The sequence below is a fragment of the Triticum urartu genome, chromosome 3A (assembly GCF_056163025.1).
Source record: "Triticum urartu cultivar PI428250 chromosome 3A, HENAU_Tu73, whole genome shotgun sequence".
NCBI classification, from domain to species: Eukaryota; Viridiplantae; Streptophyta; class Magnoliopsida; order Poales; family Poaceae; genus Triticum; species Triticum urartu.
The window spans coordinates 106272035-106285032 of record NC_141875.1 but is presented as its reverse complement, the minus strand read 5'-3'; the positions used below and the strand labels follow the sequence as shown (position 1 = coordinate 106285032).

The following is a 12998-nucleotide window of genomic DNA, read 5'->3' as shown; positions in this document are numbered from 1 at the left end:
AGGCGGCGACGCGGGATATACAGTGCGGTTTCAAATGATCCAATATTAATTTATCGCACAATTTTTGGATATTCTCTCTTTTCCGTAGTCACTTCTAATTACAGGATTAATAATATCTGTTTTTAGCGTCGCCGTTGCTCTTTTTATACTCTAACCTCAAGCCTTCCTTTCACATCTTACGAGCTTCCCTCTCCTTCGTTGACCTAACTAAATCCGTGAGCGTTAGACACTAGCCGAGTGACTCCACGGAGGCCATGGACGTCAAGTGCCCCAACGGCTCCATCAAGAAGGTGAGGCAGGCGGCGCCGGGTGTGGAAGAGGTGACGTACATGGAGTGCGGCAGAAACCATGCGCTGGCTAGCGGTGGGCACGTTGTGGACGGCTGCGGGGAGTGGATGCCACTGGGGGACCACAACCCCGCCGACACGTCTTCGTACAAGTGTGCGGCCTGCGGCTGCCACCGCAACTTTCACCGCAAGGTGATGACGGAGAGGTCGCCGCCGCCGCCGCCCATGGCGGCAACCGTGCTCCATGGCCTGCCGCAGCGCAGGGAGAAGATGTTGGAGGACCAGCTCCCGGCGTCGACTCTGACACCGACTCGGATGGCACGGAGTATGACTCGGATGCCACAGAGTACGACTTGGAAGGCACGAAGTATGAAGATGAGCGCTCCGTGTCCCGACCACTGCAGCCTCCACCCGCGTATCATCCGGCGCCGGTGGCACAGCAGCCGCCAGCGTACATCTCTCCTGCGCGACACAGTCGCCCGCTAGGGGAACTGCAGATTCAGAGGCTCACCGCCCAGCGCTCACCGGCGACGGCACCACCGCCCCATGGGGTTATGTCGGAGAGGAAGCGGTCTCGCACCATGTTCACAGCTGACCAGAAGTTGCGGATGCAGGAGCTGTCGGAGCACCTGGGATGGCGTCTGCAGAAGCGCGACAAGGACATCATCGAAGCAAGGTGCCACGACATCAGCATCCGCAAGAACGTCTTTAGGAATTGGATGAACAACAAGAAGCGCAAGTAGCCCAACGGCCACAACGCCTCCGCTGCAGCCTCCTCCGCCGTCTGACCATCCCGTCTCCGTCTTCCCCACCACCATCACACCACTAGTGCTAGAATAAATCTTGTCTGTGCGTCTAGTTTCTTGGCCATGGCAACATTGAGCTACCATGGGAGCATTTATCCATTCCGCTTCCATGGGATGTTTTTCGGCTGCCATGACAAGCCTTTTTTATGTTAATATTTTTTGCTGGTAGGCTCAACTACTTTGAGCAATTTTTGTGGCGCGCTCGATCCGTTCGTGAGATGTCACGAACCTGTCGAGGCCGTGGGCGTTACAAGTTTCCCTTGTACCAGAATAAAAGGAGGTGAAAGAAATGAGAAAGGTCGCAATTGCATGCGCTGCAGAAAACTATCTGTGTCTCTTTGTTCTCCGTGTTCATCGAGCGAGTGTGAGTTGTTTGTGTGTGAGAGGAGATTGCCGCAATTGGCATCGGAGCCTTCTTGCGTGATGAGAGACGACCATACAACCCCCCTCGACAACACCGTGAGCTAAGATGACCAGTGCCGACGAAGAGTCGTGGTGGATCGTGAAGACTCGGGTGATGTGCGAGGGTGGGGGAGGCACTCCCTGTCCCATGCCCACCTGTACCAACTACAAACATTGGGCCCTCCTGATGCAAGTGATGCTCGAGGGCTGTTGGGAGGCAATCAAGATCGGCACCACCATCCAAAGCGACGACCGGCTAGCCCCTAAGGTAGTCCTCGATGGTATTTCACTAGAAATAATGACGATACTCACCACCAAGCCCACGCCAAGGACACCTGGGACACCCTGAGGACGATCCGCCTTGGAGTGGCACATGTCTACGAGGCCACACTCACGACATTGTCCAAGCATTACAGCAACATCCGATTCACCAACTGCGAGATGGTGGAAACTTTGCCATGCGCATCACGGGCATGATGGTGCAAATGGTGCAGCTCAACGAGACGACCCAGGGGAAGCGCATTGTCTGTAAGTTCCTGTTCCTATGCGTTGATCCTAAGAAGTACTCACAGATTTCCATGTTAATCGAGACGCTCGTCGACCTCGACACACTCACTGTCGAGGAGTTGACGGGATGCCTGGAGGTGGCAGAGGAAGCAGTTCAAAATAAACCAGATCGACAATGCCGTGGGTCGGTTGTTCCTTGATACGTTTCAAGCATATCTATAATTTTTATATGATTCATGTTATATTGCTATCAATTACATACACTTTGTACATACTTTGTATCAACTTTTATTGGACTAACATATTAATCAAGTGCCAAGTGCTAGTTATTTTTTGCCGTTTTTTCACTTTTAGGAAAATCCCTATAAAAATCGGAGGAAAAATAATTCAAAAATAGTTCGGGCAGTTTCACATCAAAAGAAGATCTAGGAACCAAGGCCCGGCCCCAAGGGCCTCCACCGGTGTGTAGGCAGCTAGCGATGGTGCCCTGGGCCTCTGGGCACCTACAGCCTGGGGCGTCCTCCCACGTGGATCCGATGCCCGATAGTCTTTATATACCTCCAAACTCCTATCCTAATTACCGATGATTTTTTTGGTGTGTCCACATCGTTTTTCTGAGGCGATCTTCATTTTCTCTCTGATTTGGCACTCTGCAGAGGGGTGAACTTTCATCTTCAACATGTACATCAACTATTGCTGCTCCCATGGTGATCTAGGTGAAGGAAATATGCCCTAGAGGCAACAATAAAGTTATTATTTATTTCCTTATATCATGATAAAAGTTTATTATTCATGCTAGAATTGTATTAACCGAAAACATAATACATCTGTGAATACATAGACAAACAGAGTGTCACTAGTATGCCTCTACTTGACTAGCTCGTTAATCAAAGATGGTTATGTTTCCTAACCATGGACAAAGAGTTGTTATTTGATTAACGGGATCATATCATTAGTTGAATGATCTGATTGACATGACCCATTCCATTAGCTTAGCACCCGATCGTTTAGTATGTTGCTATTGCTTTCTTCATGACTTATACATGTTCCTATGACTATGAGATTATGCAACTCCCGTTTGCCAGAGGAACACTTTGTGTGCTACCAAACATCACAACGTAACTGGGTGATTATAAAGGAGCTCTACAGGTGTCTCCAAAGGTACATGTTGGGTTGGCGTATTTCGAGATTAGGATTTGTCACTCCGATTGTCGGAGAGGTATCTCTGGGCCCTCTCGGTAATGCACATCACTTAAGCCTTGCAAGCATTGCAACTAATGAGTTAGTTGCGGGATGATGTATTACAGAACGAGTAAAGAGACTTGCTGGTAACAAGATTGAACTAGGTATAGGATACCGACGGTCGAATCTCGGGCAAGTAACATACCGATGACAAAGGGAACAACGTATATTGTTATGCGGTCTGACCGATAAAAGATCTTCGTAGAATATGTAGGAACCAATATGGGCATCCAGGTCCCGCTATTGGTTATTGACCGGAGACGTGTCTCGGTCATGTCTACATTGTTCTCCAACCCGTAGGGTCCGCACGCTTAAGGTTTCGATGACAGTTATATTATGAGTTTATGCATTTTGATGTACCGAAGGTTGTTCGGAGTCCCGGATGTGATCACGGACATGACGAGGAGTCTCGAAATGGTCGAGACATAAAGATTGATATATTGGAATCCTATGTTTGGATATCGAAAGTGTTCCGGGTGAAATCGGGATTTTACCGGATTACCGGGAGGTTACGGAACCCCCCGGGAGGTATATGGGCCTTAGTGGGCCTTAGTGGAAGAGAGGAGAGGTGGCTAGAGATGGGCCGCGTGCCCCTCCCCCCCTTGGTCCGAATAGGACAAGGAGAGGGGGCCGACCCCCCTTCCACCTCTCTCTCCTCTTTCCCCCCCTCCGCGAATCCTATTCCAACTAGGAATGGGGGGGAGTCCTACTCCCGAAGGGAGTAGGACTCCTCCTGGCGCGCCTCCTCTTGGTCGGCCCCACCCCACCTTTTGAACCTTTATATACGGAGGCAGGGGCACCCCCTAGAGACACAAGTTGATCCACGTGATCATATTCTTAGCCGTGTGCGGTGCCCCCTTCCACCATAGTTCTCGATAATATTGTAGCGGTGCTTAGACGAAGCCCTGCGACAGTAGTACATCAAGATCGTCACCACGCCGTCGTGCTGACGGAACTCTTCCCCGACACTTTGCTGGATCGGAGTCCGGGGATCGCCATCGAGCTGAACGTGTGCTAGAACTCGGAGGTGCCGTAGTTTCGGTGCTTGATCGGTCGGGCCGTGAAGACGTACGACTACATCAACCAAGTTAACGCTTCCGTTGTCGATCTACAAGGGTACGTAGATCACACTCTCCCCTCTCGTTGCTATGCATCACCATGATCTTGCATGTGCGTAGGAATTTTTTTGAAATTACTACGTTCCCCAACAATGGCATCCGAGCCTAGGTTTTATATGTTGATGTTATATGCACGAGTAGAACACAAGTGAGTTGTGGGCGATATAAGTCATACTGCTTACCAGCATGTCATACTTTGGTTCGGCGGTATTGTTGGACGAAGCGGCCCGGACCGACATTACGCGTACGCTTACGCGAGACCGGTTCTCCCGACGTGCTTTGCACATAGGTGGCTTGCGGGTGACAGTTTCTCCAACTTTAGTTGAACCGAGTGTGGCTACGCCCGGTCCTTGTGAAGGTTAAAACAGCACCAACTTGACAAACTATCGTTGTGGTTTTGATGCGTAGGTAAGATTGGTTCTTGCTTAAAAGCCCATAGCAGCCACGTAAACATGCAACAGCAAAGTTGAGGACGTCTAACTTGTTTTTGCAGGGCATGTTGTGATGTGATATGGTCAAGACATGATGCTAAATTTTATTGTATGAGATGATCATGTTTTGTAACCGAGTTATCGGCAACTGGCAGGAGCCATATGGTTGTCGCTTTATTGTATGCAATGCAATCGCGATGTAATGCTCTACTTTATCACTAAGCGGTAGAGATAGTCGTGGAAGCATAAGATTGGCGAGACGACAATGATGCTACGATGGAGATCAAGGTGTCGCGCCGGTGACGATGGTGATCATGACGGTGCTTCGGAGATGGAGATCACAAGCACAAGATGATGATGGCCATATCATATCACTTATATTGATTGCATGTGATGTTTATCTTTTATGCATCTTATCTTGCTTTGATTGACGGTAGCATTATAAGATGATCTCTCACTAATTATCAAGAAGTGTTCTCCCTGAGTATGCACCGTTGCGAAAGTTCTTCGTGCTGAGACACTACGTGATGATCGGGTGTGATAGGCTCTACGTTCAAATACAACGGGTGCAAAACAGTTGCACACGCGGAATACTCAGGTTATACTTGACGAGCCAAGCATATACAGATATGGCCTCGGAACACGGAGACCGAAAGGTTGAGCGTGAATCATATAGTAGATATGATCAACATAGTGATGTTCACCAATGAAACTACTCCATCTCACGTGATGATCGGACATGGTTTAGTTGATTTGGATCACGTAATCACTTAGAGGATTAGAGGGATGTCTATCTAAGTGGGAGTTCTTTAAGTAATATGATTAATTGAACCTAAATTTATCATGAACTTAGTACCTGATAGTATCTTGCTTGTTTATGTATGATTGTAGATAAATGGCCCATGCTGTTGTTCCGTTGAATTTTAATGCGTTCCTTGAGAAAGCAAAGTTGAAAGATGATGGTAGCAATTACACGGACTGGGTCCGTAACTTGAGGATTATCCTCATTGCTGCACAGAAGAATTACGTCCTGGAAGCACCGCTAGGTGTCAGGCCTGCTGCTGGAGCAACACCAGATGTTATGAACATCTGGCAGAGCAAAGCTGATGACTACTCGATAGTTCAATGTGCCATGCTTTACGGCTTAGAACCGGGACTTCAACGACGTTTTGAACATCATGGAGCATATGAGATGTTCCAGGAGTTGAAGTTAATATTTCAAGAAAATACCCGGATTGAGAGATATGAAGTCTTCAATAAGTTCTATAGCTGCAAGATGGAGGAGAACAGTTCTGTCAGTGAGCATATACTCAAGATGTCTGGGTATTGTAATCACTTGATTCAACTGGGAGTTAATCTTCCGGATGATAGCGTCATTGACAGAATTCTCCAATCACTTCCACCAAGGTACAAGAGCTTCGTGATGAACTATAATATGCAAGGGATGAATAAGACTATTCCCGAGCTCTTCGCAATGCTGAAAGCTGCGGAGGTAGAAATCAAGAAGGAGCATCAAGTGTTGATGGTAAACAAGACCACTAGTTTCAAGAAAAAGGGCAAAGGGAAGAAGAAGGGGAACTTCAAGAAGAACAGCAAGCAAGTTGCTGCTCGAGAGAAGAAACCCAAGTCTGGACCGAAGCCTGAAACTGAGTGCTTCTACTGCAAGCAGACTGGTCACTGGAAGCGGAACTGCACCAAGTATTTGGCGGATAAGAAGGATGGCAAGGTGAACAAAGGTATATGTGATATACATGATATTGATGTGTACCTTACTAATGCTCGCAGTAGCACCTGGGTATTTGATACTGGTTCTGTTGCTAATATTTGCAACTCGAAACAGGGACTACGGATTAAGTGAAGATTGGCTAAGGACGAGGTGACGATGCGCGTGGGAAACGGTTCCAAAGTCGATGTGATCGCAGTCGGCGTGCTACCTCTACATCTACCTTCGGGATTAATATTAGACCTAAATAATTGTTATTTGATGCCAGCGTTAAGCATGAACATTATATCTGGATCTTGTTTGATGCGAGACGGTTATTCATTTAAATCAGAGAATAATGGTTGTTCTATTTATATGAGTAATATCTTTTATGGTCATGCACCCTTGAAGAATGGTCTATTCTTATTGAATCTCGATAGTAGTGACACACATATTCATAATGTTAAAGCCAAAAGATTCAGAGTTGATAATGATAGTGCAACTTATTTATGGCACTGCCGTTTAGGTCATATCGGTGTAAAGCGCATAAAGAAACTCCATACTGATGGACTTTTGGAACCACTTGATTATGAATCACTTGGTACTTGCGCACCGTGCCTCATGGGCAAGATGACTAAAACGCCGTTCTCCGGTACTATGGAGAGAGCAACAGATTTGTTGGAAATCATACATACAGATGTATGTGGTCCGATGAATATTGAGGCTCGTGGCGGATATCGTTATTTTCTCACCTTCACAGATGACTTAAGCAGATATGGGTATATCTACTTAATGAAATATAAGTCTGAAACGTTTGAAAAGTTCAAAGAATTTCAGAGTGAAGTTGAAAATCATCGTAACAAGAAAATAAAGTTTCTACGATCTGATCATGGAGGAGAATATTTGAGTTACGAGTTTGGTGTACATTTGAAAAACTGTGGAATAGTTTCGCAACTCACGCCACCCGGAACACCACAACGTAATGGTGTGTCCGAACGTCGTAATCGTACTTTACTAGATATGGTGCGATCTATGATGTCTCTTACTGATTTACCGCTATCATTTTGGGGTTATGCTCTAGAGACGGCCGCATTCACGTTAAATAGGGCACCATCAAAATCCGTTGAGACGACGCCTTATGAACTGTGGTTTGGCAAGAAACCAAAGTTGTCGTTTCTTAAAGTTTGGGGCTGCGATGCTTATGTGAAAAAGCTTCAACCTGATAAGCTCGAACCCAAATCGGAGAAATGTGTCTTCATAGGATATCCAAAGGAAACTATTGGATACACCTTCTATCACAGATCCGAAGGCAAGACTTTTGTTGCTAAATTCGGAAACTTTCTTGAGAAGGAGTTTCTCTCGAAAGAAGTGAGTGGGAGGAAAGTAGAACTTGACGAGGTAACTGTACCTACTCCCTTGTTGGAAAGTAGTACATCACAGAAAATTGTTTCTGCGACACCTACACCAATAAGTGAGGAAGTTAATGATAATGATCATGAAACTTCAGAACAAGATACTACTGAACCTCGTAGATCAACCAGAATAAGATCCGCACCAGAGTGGTACGGTAATCCAGTTCTGGAAGTCATGCTACTAGATCATGATGAACCTACGAACTATGAAGAAGCGATGGTGAGCCCAGATTCCGCAAAGTGGCTTGAAGCCATGAAATCTGAGATGGGATCCATGTATGAGAACAAAGTATGGACTTTGGTTGACTTGCCCAATGATCGGCAAGCAATTGAGAATAAATGGATCTTCAAGAAGAAGACTGACGCCGACGGTAATATTACTGTCTACAAAGCTCAACTTGTCGCAAAAGGGTTTCGGCAAGTTCAAGGGGTTGACTATGATGAAACCTTCTCACCCGTAGCGATGCTTAAGTCTGTCCGAATCATGTTAGCAATTGCCGCATTTTATGATTATGAAATTTGGCAGATGGATGTCAAAACTGCATTCCTGAATGGATTTCTGAAAGAAGAGTTGTATATGATGCAACCGGAAGGTTTTGTCGATCCAAAGGGAGCTAACAAAGTGTGCAAGCTCCAGCGATCCATTTATGGACTGGTGCAAGCCTCTCGGAGTTGGAATAAACGCTTTGATAGTGTGATCAAAGCATTTGGTTTTATACAGACTTTTGGAGAAGTCTGTATTTACAAGAAAGTGAGTGGGAGCTCTGTAGCATTTCTGATATTATATGTGGATGACATATTACTGATTGGAAATGATATAGAATTTCTGGATAGCATAAAGGGATACTTGAATAAGAGTTTTTCAATGAAAGAGCTCGGTGAAGCTGCTTACATATTAGGCATAAAGATCTATAGAAATAGATCAAGACATTTAATTGGACTTTCACAAAGCACATACCTTGACAAGATTTTGAAGAAGTTCAAAATGGATCAAGCAAAGAAAGGGTTCTTGCCTGTGTTACAAGGTGTGAAGTTGAGTCAGACTCAATGCCCGACCACTGCAGAAGATAGAGAGAAAATGAAAGATGTTCCCTATGCTTCAGCCATAGGCTCTATCATGTATGAAATGTTGTGTACCAGACCTGATGTGTGCCTTGCTATAAGTCTAGCAGGGAGGTACCAAAGTAATCCAGGAGTGGATCACTGGACAGCGGTCAAGAACATCCTGAAGTACCTAAAAAGGACTAAGGATATGTTTCTCGTATATGGAGGTGACAAAGAGCTCATCGTAAACGGTTACGTTGATGCAAGCTTTGACACTGATCCGGACGATTCTAAATCACAAACCGGATACGTGTTTACATTAAACGGTGGAGCTGTCAGTTGGTGCAGTTCTAAACAGAGCGTCATGGCGGGATCTACGTGTGAAGCGGAATACATAGCTGCTTCGGAAGCAGCGAATGAAGGATTCTGGATGAAGGAGTTCATATCCGATCTAGGTGTCATACCTAGTGCATCGGGTCCAATGAAAATCTTTTGTGACAATACTGGTGCAATTGCCTTGGCGAAGGAATCCAGATTTCACAAGAGAACCAAGCACATCAAGAGACGCTTCAATTCCATCCGGGATCTAGTCCAGGTGGGAGACATAGAGATTTGCAAGATACATACGGATCTGAATGTTGCAGACCCATTGACTAAGACTCTTCCACGAGCAAAACATGATCAGCACCAAGGCTCCATAGATGTTAGAATCATTACTGTGTAATCTAAATTATTGACTCTAGTGCAAGTGGGAGACTGAAGGAAATATGCCCTAGAGGCAATAATAAAGTTATTATTTATCTCCTTATATCATGATAAAAGTTTAGAATTCATGCTAGAATTGTATTAACCGAAAACATAATACATCTGTGAATACATAGACAAACAGAGTGTCACTAGTATGCCTCTACTTGACTAGCTCGTTAATCAAAGATAGTTATGTTTCCTAACCATGGACAAAGAGTTGTTATTTGATTAACGGGATCACATCATTAGTTGAATGATCTGATTGACATGACCCATTCCATTAGCTTAGCACCCGATCGTTTAGTATGTTGCTATTGCTTTCTTCATGACTTATACATGTTCCTATGACTATGAGATTATGCAACTCCCGTTTGCCAGAGGAACACTTTGTGTGCTACCAAACGTCACAACGTAACTGGGTGATTATAAAGGAGCTCTACAGGTGTCTCCAAAGGTACATGTTGGGTTGGCGTATTTCGAGATTAGGATTTGTCACTCCGATTGTCGGAGAGGTATCTCCGGGCCCTCTCGGTAATGCACATCACTTAAGCCTTGCAAGCATTGCAACTAATGAGTTAGTTGCAGGATGATGTATTACAGAACGAGTAAAGAGACTTGCCGGTAACAAGATTGAACTAGGTATAGGATACCGACGATCGAATCTCGGGCAAGTAACATACCGATGACAAAGGGAACAACGTATGTTGTTATGCGGTCTGACCGATAAAAGATCTTCGTAGAATATGTAGGAACCAATATGGGCATCCAGGTCCCGCTATTGGTTATTGACCGGAGATGTGTCTCGGTCATGTCTACATTGTTCTCCAACCCGTAGGGTCCGCACGCTTAAGGTTTCGATGACAGTTATATTATGAGTTTATGCATTTTGATGTACCGAAGGTTGTTCGGAGTCTCGGATGTGATCACGGACATGACGAGGAGTCTCGAAATGGTCGAGACATAAAGATTGATATATTGGAAGCCTATGTTTGGATATCGGAAGTGTTCCGGATGAAATCGGGATTTTACCGGATTACAAGGAGGTTACCGGAACCCCCCGGGAGGTATATGGGCCTTAGTGGGCCTTAGTGGAAGAGAGGAGAGGTGGCCAGAGATGGGCCGCGCGCCCCTCCCCCCCTTGGTCCGAATAGGACAAGGAGAGGGGCCGGCCCCCCTTCCCCCTCTCTCTCCTCTTTCCCCTCCTCCGCGAATCCTATTCCAACTAGGAAAGGGGGGAGTCCTACTCCCGGAGGGAGTAGGACTCCTCCTGGCGCGCCTCCTCTTGGCCGGCCGCCCCCCCCCCCTCCCTTTTGAACCTTTATATACGGAGGCAGGGGCACCCCCTAGAGACACAAGTTGATCCACGTGATCATATTCTTAGCCGTGTGCGGTGCCCCCTTCCACCATAGTCCTCGATAATATTGTAGCTGTGCTTAGGCGAAGCCCTGTGACAGTAGTACATCAAGATCGTCACCACGCCGTCGTGCTGACGGAACTCTTCCCCGACACTTTGCTGGATCGGAGTCCGGGGATCGTCATCGAGCTGAACGTGTGCTAGAACTCGGAGGTGACGTAGTTTCGGTGCTTGATCGGTCGGGCCGTGAAGACGTACGACTACATCAACCAAGTTAACGCTTCCGTTGTCGATCTACAAGGGTACGTAGATCACACTCTCCCCTCTCGTTGCTATGCATCACCATGATCTTGCGTGTGCGTAGGAATTTTTTTGAAATTACTACGTTCCCCAACACTAGGAATAGTTCCTATTCAAGGCTACCGATTTGTGCTAGTAGTTGTGTGTCATGTATCTCTTCTTGATCGTAAGAACTGCCACCATGATTAAGATCTTTTGCATTGATGATTAGTTGAATTGTATGATGTACCTCGTGTGATGAGTACCTTTATGGATCAAATCTTGTTCAGGTGATATTCTTGAACTTAAGAAGTTAATGAGAACCCAAATCTCCAAGAGTAACAAGTATTGGTGAAGAACGAGTTGGGGAATCACGAGCGGGTCTTGTGGAAGTGTATATCGAGTGAACTTTTTCCGGACCCCAAAGAATCAAAGTGTTTGGGTGGAGGGATAGGAAGTAATCGATCTTTTATGATTTGGGAACAGTAGAGCAAGCTCAAGTCAAATGTTGGAGTTAAGAGGTTGGTAGAACGAGGGCCAAATTGATCGTTCTTCTAGAGGGGAACTTGGGTGCCCAGGTTATGTGCCCTGGTGTCCAGGATCTTTAAAGCGCCATCACACAAGAGGCTTTGAGTGCCCAGAGTAGGGACTTTGGGTGCCACTGGTATCTAGTAGGATAAAACCCACTCTAGGGACCCATGGGTTCATGGCCCTCGAGAGCCGGTCTATCCAGAGAACCATCCTCTTGTGATCTGGGGACTCCGGCTACCCAGAAGTCAGCGAGTCTAGAGACCCAGGGTCTCCAGAAACCCTCTCACCATTCCGAGGAGCAGGTCCCTGTACCCGAGGGACCGGGGGTATCAACAATTGCCAGCTATGGGCTATGGTTTTACCCTACTCCCTCTGGTCCTTTTTAGTCTGCATATAATTTTTGTCATGGATTATATAAGAATGTTCATTAAATAATTTTAAAAAAATTAGTGAGTACAAACATTTCTATACATGAGTTAATTATTAATAATGCATGAATATTTGAATCTAACTTTTATTATTATGACTAACATTTAGAGAAGTTTTACATTTCTTTAGGAAAGAAAAAACATGTGCTAAATGGGCCACTGGTTGCAGTCCATCTAAGCAACACAGGTCTTTTTATTTACAATTCATTTGTGAGAGGGGGCAAAGTTTGTATAGAAATGTTGTTCGTGTACTAGTCAATGCAGCTTGTCTTGGAGCTGCAGGTCGCAGGTTCGACTCCGTCATGTAAAGTTTTTATTTTTTTTATTTTCCTTACACACACACACACACACACATAAATTCAAGTGATAAAGTTTTGTCGCTACAAGTGGACTCCATGCCACGTCACACAAATACGATGCCATGTCAACACACTATACAGCTACTCCCTCCGTTCCAAAATGGCTTGATACATCCATATCTAGACAAATCTAAGACAAGAATTTTAGGACGGAGGGAGTACATAATAGATTAACACCGTATTTGCAGGCACGTGCCAAGTTTTAGGACTAATTCGGCGTATTTTTCAAATTCAGGCACTAAACTGAACATCCATGGCAAGTTCAGACACCACCGATGCAATTACCTCTTTTTTTAGAAAGTTCAAATTTCCCAAATGTTCATGAACTATTAAAAAAAATTCATGATTT

General features: G+C 45.5%; 1 pseudogene; it reads left to right on the top strand.

The window, feature by feature from the left end:
• The first annotated feature begins 254 nt into the window (after nt 1–254).
• On the top strand, nt 255–1972 carry LOC125548080 (zinc-finger homeodomain protein 9-like; annotated as a pseudogene).
• Nucleotides 1973–12998: the final 11026 nt, after the last annotated feature.